Source organism: Anabrus simplex, chromosome 13 (assembly GCF_040414725.1).
Source record: "Anabrus simplex isolate iqAnaSimp1 chromosome 13, ASM4041472v1, whole genome shotgun sequence".
NCBI lineage: Eukaryota > Metazoa > Arthropoda > Insecta > Orthoptera > Tettigoniidae > Anabrus > Anabrus simplex.
In genome coordinates, this window is record NC_090277.1 from 69,740,136 (window position 1) to 69,748,779 (window position 8,644).

Consider the following 8,644-nt stretch of genomic DNA (forward strand, 5'->3'; position numbering starts at 1 on the left):
TGTTCATGGGCATTACTATTACAACTCTCCATTCATTTCGTATAGCAAACAGTAATCAGATATCCCCAGATATCTTGGTCGCATATATCCAATGTGACTGTGCAATACGTAAATTAATTCATTTTTTTTTATATATGAGTTTGTGTTCGCCATACTGGGGGACTATGCAATTAAAGGTAGATTATTAAAATCAATCAAAGACAATTATGTTGACAATTGGGCTTCAGTGAGAATTGATGGTAGAATGAGTTCTTGGTTCAGGGTACTTACAGGAGTTAGACAAGGCTGTAATCTTTCACCTTTGCTGTTCGTAGTTTACATGGATCATCTGCTGAAAGGTATAAAATGGCAGGGAGGGATTCAGTTAGGTGGAAATGTAGTAAGCAGTCTGCCCTATGCTGACGACTTGGTCTTAATGGCAGATTGTGCTGAAAACCTGCAGTCTAATAAGTATCTTGGAACTTGAAAATAGGTGCAATGAGTATGGTATGAAAATTAGCCTCTCGAAGACTAAATTGATGTCAGTAGGTAAGAAATTGAACAGAATTGAATGTCAGATTGGTGATACAAAGGTAGAACAGGTCGATAATTTCAAGTATTTAGGTTGTGTGTTTTCCCAGGATGATAATATAGTAAGTGAGATTGAATCAAGGTGTAGTAAAGCTAATGCAGTGAGCTCGCAATTGCGATCAGCAGTATTCTGTAAGAAGGAAGTCAGCTCCCAGACGAAACTATCTTTACATCGATCTGTTTTCAGACGGGAGCGAAAGCTGGGTGGACTCAGGCTATCTTATTCATAAGTTAGAAGTAACAGACATGAAAGTAGCAAGAATGATTGTTGGTACAAACAGGTGGGAACAATGTCAGGAGGGTATTCGGAATGAGGAGATAAAGGCTAATTTAGGAATGAACTCGATGGATGAAGCTGTACGCATAAACCGGCTTCAGTGCTGGGGTTATGTGAGGCGAATGGATGAGGATAGGTTATCCAGGAGGACTCTGTTATGGAGGGTAAGAGAAGTAGAGGGAGACCAAGACGACGATGGTTAGACTCGGTTTCTAACGATTTAAAGATAAGAGGTATAGAACTAAATGAGGCCACAACACTAGTTGCAAATCGAGGATTGTGGCGACGTTTAGTAAATTCTCAGAGGCTTGCAGACTGAACGCTGAAAGGCATAACAGTCTATAATGATAATGTATGTATGTATGTACAGTATGTATGTATGTATGTATGTATGTATGTATGAGTTTGTGTCTGTCACTGGCTAACTGTGAGACGCTGCCTCGGTACCACATTTCTACCCGCAGCAGCAGGAGTACGTTATTTTGCTACCGTTTTATGGGACTGTTGTCAGTGTTTCGCCCAGCACTAAGTCCGAATCACGAAACCGTCCACGGATCGCCTGGAGAAGAACCGATCAGCGATTTGACTGTCTTAAATATAAATCCTCCCGCCGCTCATGTTAGAAGTGCAGTGAACATCATCAACACCGGTAGACACAATCATCCGGAACATGGACGTGCACAGCCTGTTTCAGGTCAGCCCTCATCTAGCGGCGAGCCTGTCGCACTCCTCTGGGGCAACTATTAATGACTGGCAGTTGACCTCCCGCGGCTGAGTCGAACCACTTTTCGCTCGAACGCGGACCTCCGAGCCGGACTATGGAAATAACTTCCTTGATTGGTTTAAGACTCGCCGGCCCTAAACCTTACCGCCCTACGCAAGTGCCGGCGCGGGCCTGCCTAGACCATCATCATCTGTCGTACGGAAGCATGTTACATAGACTGTCCAACAAGCAAATTAGGACTTAATTAATCAGATGTGAAAATAACGTTCTGTTCGAATTTTATGCAAAACATTTTCAGTCTAATCTTGCACTCTGCTGCCTGCTGTCATTTCTTGATGGCCTAAACTCGAATGTCCGCAAAAAAATATCCGACAGTAGGCTGAGTGGACCTCAAACCGGTCCTAAGATCCAGGTAAAAATCCCGACCTCGCCGGGAATCGAGCCCGGAGTCTCCGAAAAAGAGGTAGGCACGCTACCCCTACTACGCTACTAGAACAGTAATTATTAATAAGATAAAAAGTGTATGATCATGTCATTTCTTGATGGATACAGTACTTTTGCATCCATCTCTTGGCACAGGCCAGATTAAAGTGTAGCTTCCACCGAAGTCCCAGTCAACATCCATGGCTGTGACAATATGGAAGCTGCTGGGGCATTGGGTAGTGCTGAGTAATGACATTCAGAGCACGACGACTGCATCTGAGTGTTATGAAAGGTGCTGCTCACAGGGTCAGTCGTGCTGCAATAGTACTTTCTGACCCAGTGAGGAAAGCAATGGCAAACTACCTTACTCCTGATATTGCCTAGTACGCCTCATTTTGGTGCTGCCATTGGTTTTTGGGGTTTTCTTATAACCGCATAACCTTTGGTGGTGCTATTTGAGGATCCAACCAGCCTCTAGGCTGATGACCTAACAGACTTGCACTCTTGCGACCACAGGAGTTCAACTTTTTCTTGTTGACTGCCGGCGTTCCGGGGAGAGGAAACACGGAAGAATGCAGTGACGGGACATACTATAGCTATATACAGAACTTGGTTCTAGGTGGATTGTGATGTGCGGAATAATTGTGATACTGTGTTGATCTTGTGCAATTCATTGTGAGAACTGCTGCTGTCGGTGAGTGTCTGACAAGGTGAGCGATGGCGCTAGCACTGAGATAAGGTAGCCGATAGTCTATTCAAATATTATTTAATTTTAAGTTGGAAGATACCGTGCACTGTTTGTAGGAGAACAATGAACAACATTGACTATGTAGCGCACGCGCAGCGAAAGTGTGACACACGCACAGTATCTGACGTAAGGTGGCTAACATTCCATTCCGCACGCTCTATTTGGCACCACTGTGAAATGTACAGTGGCTCAGGTACATCCCTCTCAGGAACAGTAAACCAAGATGAGTTTCCCTTTCTTGTTGCCTGTCTTCAACAGAATCTCAAGGGGCCGGAAAAAAAATTCCGCTAAAGACAGTTTGCGCTTAGTAAAGCTGTGTATAGGAAATAGTGTACTTTCTCTATTTATTCGCACTTAACACTTGAAAACACGTCAAGCATTATCAAAATACATTACGTTCATAACTTTCCAGGTTCTTTACAAACTGCTTCAGTAAGCCAGAAAATGAGTCTTTGTCCTTTGCCATGGGTAATAAAAGTTATCGAAGAAAACACTAACTGAAAATATCACTTCATCATATTCAATTTCTATTCGAAGCTCCATCATATGCTGTTGGTCATACCCATACTGGTACTTCAGGCATCATTCTTAAATATATTTCTTTCTATATAATTAATATTCTAAATTACCACATACAACGTTTCACCGTACGTGGTATTTTACTGATATCCTGACTCCACTCTGATGAGGTTGGTGCGACTTTGCTATGTGTAATAATAATAATAATAATAATAATAATAATAATAATAATAATAATAATAATAATAATAATAATCGAAACCCACACGATTATGGAACCAGATCTTTATAAGCAGATCCAGCCAACTTGGTTCAAGGAGGTGGAAAGGGACCTGCAGGAGTTGCGGATCACTTGTGAAGATCGACAACACTCAGGAGACCGCCAGGGTTTTCAAGAAAGGCCAAAGTTGAAGACAGGAAAGACGAGGACGGAAGAAAGAAAAGAGCAGCAGCGGCAACGAGTGAAGGAGCACTGGGCAGAGAAGACAGCTGAAATAACGTGGTCCTTAGTACCACGATACGAACAAAGAAGAAGGAGAAGAAGAAGAAGATTTGTTGTTGCTATTTGCTTTACGTCGCACCGGCACAGATAGGTCTTGTGGCGACGATGGGTCAGGAAAGGCCTAGGAGTGGGAAGGAGGCGGCCGTGGCCTTAATTAAGGTACAACCCCAACATTTGCCTGGTGTGAAAATGGGAAACCACAGACAACCATCTTCAGCGTTGCCGACAGTGGGGTTCGAACCTACTATCTCCCGAATACCGAATACCGGCCGCACTTCAGCGACTGCACCTATCGAGCTCGGTAGAAGAATAAGAAGAATATATTTAATATGTGAAAGAGATAGTTTACAAGTTTATATTATTTTGATTATTAATATGGTAATAATAATAATAATAATAATAATAATAATAATAATAATAATAATAATAATAATAATAATAATACTGTAATATATGTAAGAGTTGTTACTGATTCTTTTTAGAAAATTAATGTTATTAAATGAGTTATGTACGGTATATAAGAAACATAGTCCTGTAAATATGTAAACAACATAATGAGAGAATATACATAACGGTACATTCCCCAGCAGTCAAATGGTGTTTTTTGAAGTAACTGCTTCTCTTTCCACTAAAACTTAAGCCTCATATGTTACACCGAACATATACTGTAAGAATCATTCGATCATAGCGTGAATTCCCGTGGCTCCTTTGATCTTCCGAAGACATGTTGATATGGTTCAATCTCCATTCAGTCGCTTCTTCTTCGAAGACAAAGACGTCATCCTTCACCTTCTTCTCCTCGTTTTCATCTTCTTCGTTTTCTTGTAGGGAGAACCACTGGTGGTGAATTCCAAAGATGAATGACGGCAATTTATAGAACAGAGTACCGTACGGAAAGTGGAATTTGCTGGCGGTCCAGTGGGTCGAAAGAAACGACCAGCAGTTAATTCAAGAACAAAGGAACTGAACCAAGATATCAGTACCGACCCTTGCATCAAAGACCGCTAGAATGTATAGGATAGTTAAAATATTCCATCAGGAGGATTAAATTTTCCTTTTAAATGCATATTTCGGCTTCCGTTTCTGCATTTGACAGTTTCCGCTTACATTACATTGTACGTCCAACTCAAGGGACTGGCAAGTTCCCGTTTACCTTTGTTAAAGAGAGATGTTTGATCATTTTCGCGTAAAAACATCTTTCTCTTCGGTGCGGCGCGCGGCTGTTTCGCAATGCTGATGTCTCCAAATCTATTATCAATATCGCCACTGCAATTATATCTTTGGAAAGAATAATTATCAAACTACAATATTTCACCAAACAATTTCGGTGACGTCACCGCATTTTGGCGGTACCATAGCTACGGAACCGTTAGTCCGACTTCGAAAAACAAACTGTTATTTGGACAACACCCTACAAACGATTAAAAATCATTTTAGATGGTGAAACGTTTAGTGACGGTCGTCTCTTTGAAGTAATACTTTGTGAAGTTTTCAACAACTATTCATAGTCTTTCAACCAGTACAAACATCCAGTTACTCCAGCATGAGTAATACGACTGAATACCAAACACAGTTATATAAAACACAGCTCTTGGCGATCAAAATCGAGTAATTTTCAATGTTGTCAATACTCGTTTCAAATCCTACAACTAAATCTGTGATAGGGTGTTCACAATTAGTAACGACAATTTTTGTAAGGATGTCAGGCAGCAGATCTTGAATTCCTGTAACTATACTTTTTGTTTGTGTTTGTAAAATTTCCACACCTATCTCGTCCGATTCGCCTTTTTGACAGATGTGTATTTGTAATGTCATTATTAAGGGAATAACCAAAATATGCTGCACATACTGGGGAAACGAATATGCACCGAGCGATTTGGCCGCGCGGTTAGGGTCGCTCAGCTGTGAGCATGCGTATGGGAGAAAGTGGGTTCGAACTCCACTGTCGGCAGCCCTGAATATGGTTTTCCGTGGTTTCCCATGTTCACATCGGGAAAATGCTGGGGCTGCGCGACGGACGCTTCCTTCCCAGTCGTAGGCCTTTCCTGTTCCACCCTGCCATAAGACCGATCTGTGTTGGTGTGAACCAACTTATAAACATACAAATAACAGGAAGGAAAAATCATAGAATGAAGAGAAAAAATTAGGAAGGAATTGGAGTCCAGATGTGGTGTTTTAATTTTTAGGTATTATTCAAACATAAAATAGGTCCGATTCATTGGCTGAATGGTCAGCGTTGAGACCTACATTTCAAAGGGCCCCGCGTTCGATTCGTGCCGGGTTTGGGATTTTAATCGCCCCTGATTAATTCTTCTGGCTCGGGGACGGGGTGTTTGTGTTTGTCCCAACACTTTTCTCTTCATATTCACACAACACACTATACTACCAATCACCACAGAAACACGCGATGGTGATTACATGCCTCCATATAGGGTTGGCGTCAGGAAGAGTATCCGGCCGTAAAACAGGGCAAATCCACATGTGCGACACAGTTTGCAGCCGTGACCCCACAATCAATCAATCAATCAATCAATCAATCAATCAATACTGATCTGCATTTAGGGCAGTCGCCCAGGTGGCAGATTCCCGATCTGTTGCTTTCTTAGCCTTTTCCGAAATGATTTCAAAGAAATTGGAAATTTATTGAACATCTCCCTTGGTAAGTTATTCCAATCCCTAACTCCCCTTCCTATAAATGAATATTTGCCCCAGTTTGTCCTCTTGAATTCCAACTTTATCTTCATATTGTGATCTTTCCTACTTTTATAGACGCCATTCAAACCTATTCGTCTACTAATGTCATTCCACGCCATCTCTCCGCTGACAGCTCGGAACATACCACTTAGTCGAGCAGCTCTTCTTCTTTCTCTCAATTCTTCCCAACCCAAACATTGCAACATTTTTGTAATGCTACTCTTTTGTCGGAAATCACCCAGAACAAATCGAGCTGCTTTTCTATGGATTTTTTCCAGTTCTCGAATCAGGTAATCCTGGTGAGGGTCCCATACTCTGGAACCATACTCTAGTTCGGGTCTTACCAGAGACTTATATGCACTCTCCTTTACATCCTTACTACAACACCTAAACACCCTCATAACCATGTGCAGAGATCGGTACCCTTTATTTACAATCCCATTTATGTGATTACCCCAATGAAGATCTTTCCTTATATTAACACCTAGATACTTACAATGATCCCCAAAAGGAATTTTCATCCCATCAATGCAGTAATTAAAACTGAGAGGACTTTTCCGATTTGTGAAACTCACAACCTGACTTTTAGCCCCGTTTATCAACATACCATTGCCTGCTGTCCATCTCACAATATTTTCGAGGTCACGTTGCAGTTGCTCACAATCTTGTAACTTATTTATCACTCTATAGAGAATAACATCATCCGCAAAAAGCCTTACCTCCGATTCCACTCCTTTACTCATATCATTTATATATAAGAAAACATAAAGGTCCGATAACACTGCCCTGAGGAACTCCCCTCTCAACTATTACAGGGTCAGACAAAGCTTCACCTACTCTAACTCTCTGAGATCTATTTTCTAGAAATATAGCAACCCATTCAGTCACTCTTTTGTCTAGTCCAATTGCACTCATTTTTGCCAGTAGTCTCCCATGATCCACCCTATCAAATGCTTTAGACATGTCAATCGCGATACAGTCCATTTGACCTCCAGAATCCAAGATATCTGCTATATCTTGCTGGAATCCTACAAGTTGAGCTTCAGTGGAATAACCTTTCCTAAAACCGAATTGCCTTCTATCGAACCAGTTATTAATTTCACAAACATGTCTAATATAATCAGAAAGAATGCCTTCCCAAAGCTTACATACAATGCATGTCAAACTTACTGGCCTGTAATTTTCAGCTTTATGTCTATCACCCTTTCCTTTATACACAGGGGCTACTATAGCAACTCTCCATTCATCTGGCATAGCTCCTTCGGCCAAACAATAATCAAATAAGTACTTCAGATATGGTACTATATCCCAACCCATTGTCTTTAGTATATCCCCAGAAATCTGATCAATTCCAGCCGCTTTTCTAGTTTTCAACTTTTGTATCTTATTGTAAATGTCATTGTTATCATATGTACATTTTATTACTTCTTTGGCCTTAGTCTCTTCCTCTATCTCGACATTATCCTTGTAACCAACAATCTTTACATACTGCTGACTGAATACTTCTGCCTTTTGAAGATCCTCACATACACACTCCCCTTGTTCATTAATTATTCCTGGAATGTCCTTCTTGGAACCTGTTTCCGCCTTAAAATACCTATACATACCCTTCCATTTTTCACTAAAATTTGTATGACTGCCAATTATGCTTGCCATCATGTTATCCTTAGCTGCCTTCTTTGCTAGATTCAATTTTCTAGTAAGTTCCTTCAATTTCTCCTTACTTCCACAGCCATTTCTAACTCTATTTCTTTCCAGTCTGCACCTCCTTCTTAGTCTCTTTATTTCTCTATTATAATAAGGTGGGTCTTTACCATTCCTTACCACCCTTAAAGGTACAAACCTGTTTTCGCATTCCTCAACAATTTCTTTAAACCCATCCCAGAGTCTGTTTACATTTTTATTTACCGTTTTCCACCGATCATAGTTACTTTTTAGAAACTGCCTCATACCTGCTTTATCAGCCATGTGGTACTGCCTAACAGTCCTACTTTTAAGACCTTCCTTTCTATCATATTTATTGTTAACTACCACAAAAACAGCTTCATGATCACTAATACCATCTATTACTTCAGTTTCCCAATAGAGCTCATCTGGTTTTATCAGCACCACATCCAAAATATTTTTCCCTCTGGTTGGTTCCATCACTTTCTGAATCAGCTGTCCTTCCCATATTAACTTATTTGC